The sequence below is a fragment of the Megascapheus bottae genome, chromosome 4 (genome assembly GCF_031878675.1).
Source record: "Megascapheus bottae isolate mThoBot1 chromosome 4, mThoBot2.hap1, whole genome shotgun sequence".
NCBI lineage: Eukaryota > Metazoa > Chordata > Mammalia > Rodentia > Geomyidae > Megascapheus > Megascapheus bottae.
Window position 1 is genome coordinate 70404732 of NC_143512.1, and position 15262 is coordinate 70419993.

Genomic DNA, 15262 nt, shown 5'->3' on the forward strand with positions numbered 1-15262 from the left:
AGCTCTTTTTGTTCCTATGGCTGAGGTGTGACAAAGTGGTATCATAAAGAGCTGCCTGACTCATTTGTACATTCAGACAGAGTGACCTCCCAGGAGTGATAATTTCATGTAACTTTCTTACTGAAGTCAGATGATTCAGATTTCTAAAGGAATTTGTACCACCATGAACGTTGAACCTGGGTTCCAGAAAAATTCATGACAGACTTCGACAAATGAGAAAATAGCTTCTATTTCATTAAAACAAAAATGGGGTTAAAACAGTTTCAAATTCTTCTCTCTGAGTTGTTCAGACTCACCCTGCTCTTTCCAGCTTACCAAATATAATAGATTGAGATAAACTTGTCCAGGGAATATTCACCCTACATGAGGCTAGGAAACTAAAAACAAACAAAAATACAAAATAATCTAAAATAAACTCAAAATACATAATTTAATATAAATGTATTTCAAAAAGTTTTATATTATATGGTATTTATCATTAGGATTAAGATTGTGTAACTGGCTTAATTTATCAGCCACAAATATTACAAACCTGGCAGTAATATTTTTCTAACCATTTCAAATTTAATCCAGTACACTTTGCTGCTCTAGAGTTAACAGGTCCTTGAGTCCTTCACAAATGTAGATCTTGACTCCTTCAAAAACATATATATTTTGTCTTTTCTCTGATGATAGAGCATCACAGTTTCCACTTCTGAATCATGGTTGACTTGCATTTTTGCTTTGCTACGTACCTTTATTGTTCTATTATATTCTGACCTTGCCAAAGTCAATTCCATCCACAATTATACTTTATTGGAAATGAAATTTTTCTTCTGTACTTTGAAACAAATTGTTTTAACACCTAAATATCATCTTAAAAATGATAGTAAATATTATCCAAAAGACAGTAAATATTATCCTATAAGCACATATATATACATGCTTTTGCATGCCAAGACTGAGTCACAAGATGCCCAGATTCTTACGCAATAAATGCAGGTATATCTTTTTGTGTGTAATGGATGAGATGGACATTTGCATCATATAACTTAGTAGATTTCCAGTTCTACCTGATCAAGATTATCCGAATTTTTCACCAGCCCAGATAGTGTGTAAAAAACAGAGACCATACGTATGCATATACTAAATGCATAAATATATACATATATAACACACATAGATACACAAAACATATATATACCACATTTATAATACACACATATGTAACATACACATAGGGGTGTGTGTGTGCGTGTGTGTGTGTGTGTGTGTGTGTGTGTGTGTGTGTATGCTATTTTCCAATGAAAACATTCAGCATCTTACATCTTGTTTGTCTTTTCCTCTCTAGGCTGGGGCTGTAGAGCCACATATTCACTTTTGGTTTTGATGGTTAATTGCAAATAAGTATCCCAAGGACTTTATGCCCAGACTTGGCATCCTCATAGCTCAGCTTTTGTAGCTGGAATTACAAGCTTAAGGCATAAGCCCCCAGCTGACAATTAGCCTTTGAAACAAAACTTGACTCCCCCCCCCCCGCCACCCGGCCCTACCCTGATGCCAAACATACTTGCTACCTTTTTCTAAATGTGAATTTAACTATTGTAAAGTTTTCTGAGTCTCACACCTTAAAAATGCAGGCTGGAAGCAGGTATCATTGGTCTAAGCCTGTACTCCTAGCTATTCAGGAGTCTGAGATCTGAGAACCATAATTCAAAGCCAACTCTTAACAGGAAAGACTGTTAGATTCTTATTTAATTAACCACCAGAAAGCTAGAAGTAGAGTTGTGGGTCCAATCTGAAAGCCCAAGGTCAGCACCCAGGCTCTGAATTCAAGCTCCAAATTACCACTAGAATGGAAAAAAAATAACATTCTAGAACTGAATCATTATGTATCTTGTACCTAGTCCAAAATTAAGTATTAAATCATCTGAGTCTTTAGTGTTCTATTTTACCCTGTGACTGTGGAGACTAAGCCACTCTCCATAATTGAATTACCCAATTTGTTATTTCAAAAATCTCTCTATATATGTAAATATATAAATTATCTTTCTACACTTATGAATATTTCTGCATATATTTGTGTATATGTATGCATTTCTCTGTGTATCTATCGATCTTCTGCCTATCATCTATTTACTATTGTCTATCTACATGCTTTTGGGCCTGATTGTGTCTCATGTCCCTTTGTACTCTTAAAAACCTTGAATTCTCTATTCTGATGATTCTTAGAGAATTAGACACAAGTGATGAAAAAAAAAGAACACATTTTGATGAAGAAGCTATGAAAAGAACCAGACAGTATGATTAATTATATTTTAGCATGAGAATAATAAAAATAATAAAAAATCTATAAACACAAAAACATTCAAATTGGTGTGAATAATTGAGACTTTAGCCCAGTGGAGAAAAATCAGACCTGTAACTAATTAGCTTTTATAAAAAATCAAAACCAGGACCACGGAAGATGGCGCTGAGACAATAGGGACGCTGCCTAGCTCTCTCTCACAAAAAGAGAGAACCAGGGAGTCCCACGAGCCAAGTACCTTAAGAAATCCACAACAACAAACTCAAAAAGCAGCAGAGAAGGACTCAAACCGGAAAAGAAATCCAAATAAAGGTCACATCCAACTTTCTCAAAGAATTCGGAACGCGAGGACCCCCTCCCCCATCCCTCCCCGCCAGCTCTGAGCCTCGAAAAGGAGCAGCGGAGGGTACCGGGCCAGCCAGCACCGACTGCTGCAGAAACCAGCCATAGAAGCAGCGGAACCCAGAGGCAGGACCAGAACAGCAATAAGCAGAACCCAGAAGTGGACCACAGGCGGCAGCGGAGACCCGAGGGGAGTGAAAGACTCCCCACCAACGTGGAACACCCACAGATGGAACGCAGAGGCGTGAGTAACACAGTGGGGCCCCAAAAACATCGGGAAAGCAGAGCTGGTGCCAAGCAATAGAACTTAACTCAGACCCTTCCACCCCGCCAGAGAAAGACTGGCAGGAGCAGAGGGGCAAGGAATTTAGAATCCTGTCCCTTCCCTCAACAGCCCCCTCCCTCAGGCCATTGACTGGAGACTGACAGATGGGCTACCTAAGACCCAGCACCCCACCAGGGGAGGCAGAGCTGTCCCAGCTCCCACCCATACAATAGGTTCCTCTCCCAGGCCACTGGATCTGGAGAGTGGAGGGCGCTGAGTCCCTGCCTTACAGGAGCGGGTGGGGTGTGTGAGAAAATAGGAGCCAGCATCTGTCCCCCTCAAATCTTGAGCGGGGCATCCTCCAGCTGGGAATCCAGAGCAAGACAGCACCAAGGGGCCCCCCACAGTCACAGACTTTCTGACAAAGCAGTGGAAACACAGCAGGGATCTGAAGGGCCAACCAGGAGCCAAGCTCCCTTCTGAGAATCAGAAAGGCATGGCTCCACCCTTGGAGCCCATGTCCTCAGTTGGACACCGCCCCTGGGAACAGAGCTGTCTTCTGCTGGTCCTGTTGCAAGCCCCTGGAAACTCTCAAATCCCAGACCCTTGGCCAGAGGCTGCCCCTGGAAGCAGCACAGGAAAACTTCTGCCCAGACTGTAGCTTGCAGATACATCCCACAGCCCACTGTGAGGCCACTGGTTGGGCTGAGAGCTAGTCGTGCAGCAACACATAAGTTTTATCTGATACTTTCCAAACTTTGTACTGAAATACGATACCTACCTACCAACTTAGGTCAGTTATCCTTACGCTATAATTTTTCTTCATTACTATAATAATCTTAGGCTCCTACGTTAATCCTCTTGTACCTCCCCTGATCTCTCTCATTCTATTTTTCTATCTCTGGTCCTCTGTTCGTCTTTCAACCCCTATAATTCATGGATCTACACTTGATGGCTGTTGAGCAATAATGTATATCTAGGTGTTCAATTATACTCTAGGTTCAGAGGAACTTAAATACAATAGAGATTGGATTGAGAGGCTTATAGTTTTGGGTATAAATCGCTTATCAGTGGTTGTATTAGACTGGTCTGTAAGTGCACAAAAAGAAAGAGGGATAACACCAATCAAAAACTGTGAACATGTAGTGTCTGCCAGCTACAGAGGCCTAGGTTGGTTATATCTGAAAAACTATAATTGTGTTTAGTATTAATCTTGCTCCCATTTTCAAATGGGCAGAAAAAGAAACTCAAGAAAAATGTCAAATCAAGGAATAACATCCCCCACCCAATATAAACAGAAAATGGAACAGTCACTGGCAAACCTAGAGGAGAGTCTTTCAAGTGCTGTACAAATGCAATTGATAAACATCATTAATGAAAAATGTGAAGATATAAAGAAAGAGATAAGGGAGGAAGCCATAACTAAACAAGAGGAAATCATAAAAAAGGTGATAAGTGAAAAAACAGAAGCCATAAAGGGGGCCATAATAAAGGTTTCTCAAAGAAAAATGGATGAATTCATAGAATCCACAAATAAAAAGGTGACCGAACTCCAGCAAATGTCCAAAGAAAATAAAGCTACTGAGCTAACCACTCAAATGGAAATAATGGAGCTAAAGAAATCCATACATGATCTAAAAGAAGAGATGCAAGGCATCAAAAATGAGCAATTAGAAGCAAGGGAGATGAAAAATAAAGTAGATAGCTTTGATAGTAGGTTAGACAATGCAGAAGAGAGAATTTCTGGAGTTGAAGATAATTCAGTTGTTATAGAGAAAGAACAGAAAATGAGTCAATCCAAATCTAGGAAATATGAGAGAGCGCTTCAGGAGGTCCAAGATATAATTAGGAAGCCTAATTTAAGGCTAATTGGTATTGAGGAGGGTCTGGAGAAAAAGGTCAATGGTATTGGAAATATACTTCAGGGAATGATCTCAGAGAACTTCCCAAATATCCAGAAGGGCAGGCCCATCCAGATACAAGAAGCTTTTAGAACCCCAAACAGACCTGGCCAGAAAAGAACATACCACTGGCATTGGATCAATAGAGAGCACAGAAAGGATCCTAAAGGCAGCCAGAGAAAAAGGATCAATAACCTATAAAGGCAAACCAATAAGAATAACCCCAGATTTCTCAGCAGAGACCATGCAAGCAAGAAGTGATTGGAAGCATATATGTCATGCCCTTAAGTCAAATAACTACGAACCAAGAATACTGTACCCAGCTAAGCTCTCATTCATAACTGAGGGAACAATAAAAACCTTCCATTCCAGGGAAAAGCTGCAACAATATATAGCAATCAAATCAACACTACAGAGAATCCTCAAAGATGTTCTACACATAGAAAACCAAAATAAATGCAATATAGGGAAAGAAATGGCACCTAAACAGCATACAATCTAAGGACCACAGGAACTGTCAGGACACAGGCCCTAATAAAAGCTTTTAAAAATGGTAGGAACTAATAAATATCTCTCAATCCTAACTCTTGATATCAAAGTACTTAACTATCCAATTAAATGGCATAGTCTGTCTAGATGGGTCAAAAAGCAAGATCCATCATTCTGCTGTCTTCAAGAGACACATCTTACCCAAAAAAACAATCATCTTTTGAAAGTGAGAGGCTGGAACAAACTCTATCAAGCTAACGGCCCCCATAAACAGGCTGGAGTTGCCATCCTCATATCAGATAAAATAGACTTCAAACTAAAATTAGTGAGAAAAGACAAAGAAGGTTACTACATACTACTAAAAGGATCTTTCCTCCAGGAAGACAAAACGACCCTAAATATCTACACACCCAATCCCGGAGCTCTGAACTTCATCAAGCAAACTTTACTTTCACTGAAACCATACATAGATCGAAACACAGTGATTGTTGGTGACTTTAACACAGCACTCTCACCTGTGGACAGATCAACAGGCAAAAACTCAACAAAGAAATCTTAGAACTTAACAACTATATAGACCAACTAGATGTAACAGACATCTGCAGATTATTCCACCCAGAAACAACACAATATACATTTTTCTCAGCAGAACATGGAACATTTTCCAAAATAGATCACATGTTAGGCCATAAAACAAAGCTGGACAGATTCAGAAACACTGAAATTATTCCCTGCATGCTCTCAGACCACAAAGGCACCAAATTGGAACTGAACACACATCTCCACCAACGAAAACCCTGTAACTCATGGAGACTGAACAACACATTGTTGAATCACCAATGGGTCATCAAAGAGATCAGAACAGAAATCCAACAGTTTATGAAATGTAACAGTAAGGAGCACACAAAATACCAACTCCTTTGGGACACAGCAAAGGCAGTACTCAGAGGAAAATTTATAGCGCTGAGTGCCTACAACAACCAGTTGGAAAAATCACAAACCAACAAGTTAATGTCTCACCTTAAGCTCCTGGAAAAAGAGCAACAAACCAACCCTAATCCCAGTAGATGAAAGCAAATTATTAAAATCAAAGAGAATTAAATGATTTGGAATCCAAAAAAAAAAACTATAGAAAGAATCAACAAAACAAGAAGTTGGTTCTTTGAAAGAATTAACAAAATTGACAAACCCTTAGCAAATCTTACCAAAAAAAGAAAGAGAGCATATTGAAATTAACAAAATCGCAGATGAAAATGGTAATATCACGACAGAAATTACCAAGATCCGGAATATCATGAGAGAATATTTCTCAAACCTTTACAAAAACAAATTTGAGAATCTAGAAGAAATGGATGAATTCCTAGCCAATATTAACATATGCAAACTGAACCAAGAAGAACTAACCCAACTCAACAGGCCTATTTCAAGCACTGAAATAGAAATGGCAATAAGAGAACTTCCTACCTAAGAAAAGCCCAGGGCCACATGAATTCACAGCTGAATTCTATATGGTCTTCAAAGCAGAGCTCACATCAATACTCCTCAAGCTCTTCAACGAAATTGAAAACGAAGGGTTTTTTTTTTTTTTTACCAAACTCATTCTATGAAGCCAGTATAACCCTCATCCCCATACCAGACAGAGATTCATCAAAGAAAGAGAACTATAGAGCTACTTCTTTGATGAACATCGATGCAAAACTTCTCAACAAAATACTGGCCAACCTTCTATAACAACTCATCAAAAAAATTATACACTATGATCAAACTGGATTCATCACAGGGAGGCAAAGCTGGTTCAACATACAGAAATCAATTAATATAATTCAACACATCAACAGGAGCATGGACAAAAATCACATGATTGTCTCAATAGATGTGGAAAGGCATTTGACAAGATCCAGTACCCCTTTATATTAAAAGCTCTGGAGAAACTAGGAATCCATGGAACATTCCTCAGTATAATAAAGGCTGTGTATGACAAACCCACTGCTAATATTATACTTAATGGTGAAAAGCTAAAGCCATTCCCTCTAAAATCAGGAATGAGACAAAGATGCCCACTCTCTCCACTCCTCTTTAACAGAGTATTAGAATTCCTAGCCAGTGCAATAAGGCAAGAAGCAAGCACAAAGGGGATCCAAGTAGGGAAAGAGGAAGTAAAACTATCGCTCTTTGCAGATGACATGGTTCTGTATTTAAAGAATCCTATAGACTCTACTCCCAAGCTCCTAGAGCTGATTCCAAACTTTGAAAAATCAACTGCTTTCCTTTATGCCAACAGTGAGAGGAACGAGGCAATAATCAGGAAAGCAACTCCTTTCACAATAGCCTCAAAGAAAATAAAATACCTAGGAATTAGCTTAACTAAGAATGTAAAGGAACTTTTTGATGAAAACTTTAAAACCCTAAAAAAGGAAATTAAAACAGAACTGATGAAATGGAAAAACCTCCCATGCTCCTGGATTGGAAGAATCAACATTGTGAAAATGACAATCTTGCCAAGGGCTATCTACAAATTCAACGCAATACCCATCAATATCCCAATGGCATTCTTTAAAGAAATAGAAGAGGCAATCCAAATTTTCATATGGAATAATAAAAGACCCTGTATAGCAAAAACACTTCTTAACAGAAAGAACAGCACAACTTTAGACTCTATTACAGAGCTATAATTATCAAAACAGCTTGGCACTGGCACAAGAACAGGCCTGAATACGAAAGGAATAGAACTAAGGACCCAGATATTAAACCAGAGACCTATAGCCACCTAATCTTTGACAAGGGAGCCAAAAAAATAGAATGGAAGAAAGACAGTCTCTTTAATAAGTTGCCCTGGCAGAACTGGTTAAGCACCTGCAGAAAACTAAAGTTGGATCCTTCTTTGTCACCCTGCACCAGAATTAAATCCAAATGGATCAAAGATCTGGAGGTAAAAGCTGACACACTGAAAACTTTACAAGAAGGAATAGGAGATAGACTAGACCTCCTTGGCACAGGTCGAAACTTTCTTAATAAGGACCAAGAATCACAGCAAATAAGAGAAAGGCTGGATAAGTGGGACTGCATTAAACTGCAGAGCTTCTGTAGGACAAAGGACATACCTAGTAAATTAATTAGGAAGCCTACAGAGTGGGAGAAGATCTTCACCAACCAAACAACGGACATAGGCCTCATATCTAAAATATATCAACAGCTCAAAAAATTGAATCAATCCAAAACTAATCTCCAAAGTAACAACCATCCCATTAAAAAATGGGCCAAAAACTTAGAGTCTTCTCTGAAGAAGAAATAAAAATGGCCTATAGACACCTGAAGAAATGCTCAACATCTCTGGTCATTAAAGAAATGCAAATCAAAACAACGCTAAGATTCCACCTCACTTCAGTTAGAATGGCCAGGATCAAGAAAACTTATATCAACAGGTGCTGGAGGGGATGTGGCCAGGAGGGATCACAACTACACTGTTGGTGGGAGTGCAAACTCGTTCAACCACTGTGGAAAGCAATATGGCAGTGCCTCAAAGGCTAAACATAGAGCTTCCCTATGACCCAGCAATTCCACTACTTGGCATTTACCCAACCATCCACAAACTAGGGCATACTAAATCCACTAGCACAACCATGTTCATTGCAGCATTATTCACTATAGCAAAAATATGGAACCAACCTAGATGTCCCTCAGTTGATGAGTGGACAAGTTGTGGTATTTATACACAATGGAATTCTATGCTGCTGTCAGAAAGAAACGACATCTCCCCATTTGTTAGGAAATGGAAAGTCTTAGAAAAAAGCATATTAAGTGAAGTAAGCCAGACTCAAAAGTACGTAGGCTCAATGGTTTTCCTCATTCGTCATAATCAGTAGAAACCTTGGGCTCTACTAGCAGAGATCTGCAATAGAGCAAAACCTTGATACATAAAGCCATATAGTACGAAGCTAATTGAAAAGACCTCCAGGATATTGAAACAAAAGCCATATAATGAATGATTGTTGTCCTTAATGGACTATGTTATCTCTCATCTCCTTTGCTGTCCCTTGGTTATCTCATATTGTTACAGTATCTCACTTTGTTTTCTGATATATTGAATTTATTTGTAATTGGTTATTTGAAATTGGATAGGGAAAGGTGGAAAACCAAGATGGGGGGTGTAGGGGCGGGTAATGGGGACCAAGACATGTGAAAGGGTATCAATATATGTGAATTAATGCACCTTCTATTTGGCAAATATCATGTAACCCTTTTATTAGTTACAATAAAAAATTAAAAAAAAATCAAAACCAGTCAGTGGAAATGAAAAACCCAAAGGATATAGAACAATTAAAATACCGTTGGTTACAATATACCATTTAACACTTTATGTTAAAGTTATACAACATTGAATTGACTTTTTGAAGAGAATAAGTGTAAGAAATAAATATATTTTGCTCAATTGTTATAGTCATTGTTTCTGGGGCAAATCCAGGAGCTTGAATCTAAATGCTGTCCTTGAACTTTCTTGCTCAAGAATAGTGCTCTTCAACTTGAGCCCTAGTTCCACTGTCAGGTTTTTGGTTATTAATTGGAGATAAGCATTTCACAGACTTTTCTCTCTGGGTTGACTTTGAAAAGGAGTCCTCCGATTTCAACCTTGTGAGTAGCTAGGATTACAGATATGAGCTAAGGGCTCCTGATTTATCCTGCTTACTATTCTTTAGGCATTTTATGAGTCCTATATCTACAAAAGGCTTAGTACTGGTTGCAACTTAATGTGTTAGATGCAGAATCTAATTTCTAAGGACTTAGAAATTGGTGAAGCACAGTTATATTTGTGAATCTAACAGCAAACGTCAAAGAAAGGTGTTAAAGGATACATAACTCCATCATATTATAGTGATATAAAAATATAGTAGTCTACTTTATAGTCCTGAGGTAAAAATTGTTCAGAAGCACTAAGAAAGCCTTTCAAAGAGGCAAATACATGTGAATGGAATCTCATAAAATAAAACTAGTACAAAATAAATGACAGATGATAGATAAGTAGATAGATATATAGATTGATAGACAGTCAGACAGACAGATAGATAGACAGACACACACACAGACATCAACACTGGTTTGGTAGAGAACACTTTGGGCCATAGTAAATAATGAATACAGTAGTACAAGAATAAACTCAGTCTTGAAACATCAAGGTATATTTGGGAGAAGATCATTTCTCTCAAGTGGAATTATGTGAGAGGTCTTAAGAGAAATAGAAAAATACGGAGAAAAAAATTCACTGTAGAAGTTCTGTTAGCTTTCCAAACTTACCATAAACACTCTATAAAATATTTATTTTAATGAGACTTGTGCAGAAACCTTAGCCATCAATAAGTCAAGAAGAATAGACACTTTGCAGCATAAAACAACCAAACAAGTCCTATAGTTCAGAGTTTGTACAACTTAGCACTTGTGATGCTTTACAGCAGGTTATTGTTATATTTATTATCTTCAAATACTTGTACAAGGGTTTTAATGTCTGGACTACACTTATCCTTTCATCATTCTCCCTCAATCCTCAAGTATCCTATCCCTACCTCATCAAGTTTCTTAGTTCCATTTTTGCATAAGTAAATGACTATTATGACTGTGACTAGACTCTGCTCACTATAAATTAGTACTCCTTCTACTTTTTCCCTGTTGTGAGACCCAAAATAGTATTCAAATACTGCCATAAGCCACATCAGGGATAGAAGAATGAAGTAAATTTGTCCCATTTTGAAATCTATCAAGTGCATTCTCTTACTAGAAATCCATCCCTATTCACCAGTATTAAATATTTCTTACCAGAGGTCAATATGTCTGGTTTTGATATGAAAATGCTGAATGCATTAATTACTGTTTTTCAAAATATAATTATACTTTCAAGTGGCATATATTTAAAACTGGCATAATAAATTGACTTTTTTTAGTCTCAAGGACATTTTATTATCTGTACCATATGCCAAATTAGAGATACTAGAGAATCACCCTAATTTATTTTCTTTCCTATTATATTATATTGACTAAAACAAGCAGCCTTTTGTGTCTGTCTTTATTCTCTAGATATTCAACTCCTTCTCCAGGTCATTTTAGTAATTCATAATTAACCTAATCACAGATACTTCACAACAAAGGTCTTTTGCCACATCTAATTAAAAGGAAACAGTTCCATTTATACCTCCCATAAGATCTATGGCTTATATCATTGCCATTGCAATTGCAATTTAAATAGTACTGCCATAGCTTCTCTCAGAATGAATGGAAACATAGCCTCTATTATTTTACATAATATGTATGTATTATAGGAGGGCAGTCTGGGTTGCACCACTTTGACCATGCTTGCATTTAAGTGCTTTTGCAGAATCTCAGCTGACCCACTTTTTCAGTTCTAGTTCATACCCTTTGGCAGTATCTACAGCTGATTTCCTTGTTTGAATTGTCCTAAGATAAAATTGGACTCTGAACAAATCAAACGGCTCTATAAAAAGAGCTTTTATCAAAACCTTGGTTGATGTGGCAATAGAAAACCCTTGAGATTCTACTTAAATTGTGACAATTCTGAAGGGATATCCTATTCTCAGACTTCTCTGAAGATCAGAAGTACTTTGTTGGAAATGCAACATTATATTATGGATTTCCCCAAGATAATCCCATCCTCTCAGCATCTCTACATATGTAGAAGTGCTGGTAACAAGAGTCTTCCAGAGCAACTGTCTTTGAAGTAATTCTGTGTCTGAGGCATTTAATCCTATTTAGTTATTGTGAACTCAGGGGCTGTTCCTTGGACAATTGCTATCGGAAATAATTTGAAGAAATAGACCCTAGTATAGAATTTTAGAAATAAACTCAACAGCTAGGGAAAACTACATAAGACATCGTGATTGACAAAAATATGTCCAGGAATGATGGCTCAATAGTTTAGCGGTACTGATAACATCAATATCTTGAGTTGTGCAAGTATTATAACATTCTAGAAATTATGCAGGATAACAAATAGTTCTTTTTCTTACAATGGTGCAGAATACTCTGGAGAAGAATCCTCTGTGAGAAGAATTCTGAGGAGGAGATTGTCATTTAGAAATTTCAGACCATTGTACAACTGCAATTCAATATTAAGTCACATTGTGAAAGAAATTAAGGGGCAAATGGAAAGACAGAAAAAATCATATTAAGTGAAGTAAGCCAGTCTCAAAGGAACATAGGCTCAATAGTCTCCCTCATTTGTCATAATCAGTAGAAACCTTGGGCTCTCCTAACAGGGATGCACAATAGAACAAAATCTAGAGACATTAGGCCAAATAGTATGACACTAAATGTAAGGACCTCCAGGAGAAGGAAACAAAAGCCATATAATGAGTGACTGTTGTCCTTAATGTACTATGTTATCTCTCATCTCTTTTGCTGCCCCTTGGTTATCTCATATTGTTACAGTATTTCACTTTGTTATCTGATATATTGGATACATGTGTATTTGGTTATTTGAAATTGGATAGGGAAGGGGGGAAAACAAGATGAGGGGAGGGGGTGGGGGGAGGGAAATGGGGACCAAGACATGAGAAAGGATATCAATGTATGTGAAGTAATGCACCTTCTATTTGGTGAATATAATGTAACCCTTCTATTAATTACAATAAAAATATATGAAAAAAAAGAAATTAAGGGGCTTAGACTGGCCTGTGAGATTTATAGAATGCATTGATAAACAGATTTACATCACAGGCTTTCATTTTTCTGAAGTAATATCATGGCAAGAGATTACAAAAACTCTCTAATACATTTATAATTACTTAATCTATCATCGTCTTTTATCTTCATTAAATATGAAGAATAGCAGCAAGATGTGAATCGTCTGCTGTTTCAATATAATTTCAGATAATTGAGTCATATATTCCCTGCAATTCTGCATCCTGAAGGTTTCGTTCACTTACTTTTCATGAATAGACACATTAAATTATTAATTCTCATTACTTTGCTAATCTTAGCAAGAATACAATGTGGAAGTTAGAAAGTCCACTTAGATTACAGCAAGTAGGGCTGGGAGTTTGGCCTAGTGGTAGAGTGCTTGCCTAGCATGCACGAAGACCCAGGTTCGATTCCTTGGCACCACAGACATAGAAAAAAAGCCGGAAGTGGTGCTGAGGCTCAAATGGTAGAGTTCTAGCCTTGAGAAAAGTCCAAGGACAGTGCTCAGGCCCTGAGTTTAATCCCAGGACTGCCCCCCCCCCAAAAAAAAAAGATTATAGCAAGTAGTTACTAATTATAGTACATAACCTTGATCACCAGGAACAGGTCGTGATTTAGGTAATCTACATATCTCCTGGGGTTTTCTTATCCTGTGTTTATGGAAAAATCAAGCAATATACCAGTACTTTCTTGACAAGGGTCTGTAGATCACTCCTAAGACATTCTAATAAATAAACTAATGCACAGAGAGGAAAAATATGCCTATTCCTTCTGTCTACATTAATATACTCCTATTATAACTTAAGTGGTGTTTTTATAATTTAATGAAGAAAATTTATACACACTTTATTAAGTTCATTGCTCAATGAATTCTGTTTTATAATATAGTGATTAATGTATTAAAATATTTTAGTCAAAATTCAATTCTGATCATAGCTAAATGTACGTTGGTGTACTGCCTGTTTAGCCACACAGTGGCTTTACAACAGCGTAGTATGTAGACACATTTGTCAGATTGTAAAAATACCGCAAATGCTGGATATAATCAAGATGAATGGTTTATTTTGGTTCAGAGTTTTAGATGTTCCATGATGAGTAAGACCTACAGTTTTTGATGTATGTCAGCACAACATGGTATGATCAGTGAGACCTTCATAACTTGGTGGAACAAAATTCCTCGCTGAATTTTCCTAAAACTTAAGAGATAGGTTTCCCTGAGGGCCATGTTTTAAAAAATCTGAATAAAATAAAGGACATAAAATCCCTTAACATATCCATATCTTTCCACTCACTTCTACAACCACATGCATCTTTGGATAATTTAATATTCCAAGTATAACGCTGAATATTTTACTATTAAAAATAGAACATTTTCTCACCGTTTTGTAGGTTGAAAAGCCTATATCAAGACACTAGTATCTTTTGAAAATCTTTTTATTCCATCACTGCATGACAATAAACAAAATGGTAAATAAGGGAAAGTGACAGTCCGTTTGTCCTATAAAACTATTAACCCCAAACTATGGATGAATTTCTGCCATCCTCTGAGTCTTACACCAACACTCCTTAAAAATGATACTATAATTTGAAAAAACATTAAGTTATAGGAAACTTCATCAATCTCTAAATTGTTCCTAAGACTTTGGATAAGGTATTTAACTTCTACAGAGCTCTGATTTCCAATATAAAAATGACCATAGAAATAACCAGTTGATGGAGGTGGTGAAAATGAAATATTTTAGCCCTTGATAATGCCCACTTATTAGGTATATTTTGAGTTAAAATACAAGGTAAAGTTTCTAATAAAACTCAAACATTTAACTTTTTTACTACATTAGGAAGAGTTATTAAAAATGAAGAATTTCTTTTTGATGTGGTTATTGAACAAATTCAAGTGATATTTATTAAATATCACTTGCTTTGTTTATCGGACATCTATTTCCTAGAGCAAACATCACAGTTGGCCCATTGGAAGTCAATCTCCTCTGAGTAAAATGTTTTAGAAGTCATGACACACTTAATTTGATAGTCTGCATGCATACTTTGGTCTATTAGGGGTGTAGTGGTACTGTGAGTTTATGAAAAATATACTTTTCTATTTCAGTATTCTGAGGCAAGCATTCTCCCATATCTGCCTCCTCTATCCCAGCATGAAAGCTTGGTCATAACCACAATCTGTGGGGCCTTATCCTCCATCTGCCCATCTCTTTTAAGAGGTGGAGGAGAGAAAAAAAATTATTTTCTGCTATTATGAACATTTTGGAGAACAATTTGGTCCCTACATAAAAAGCTGGT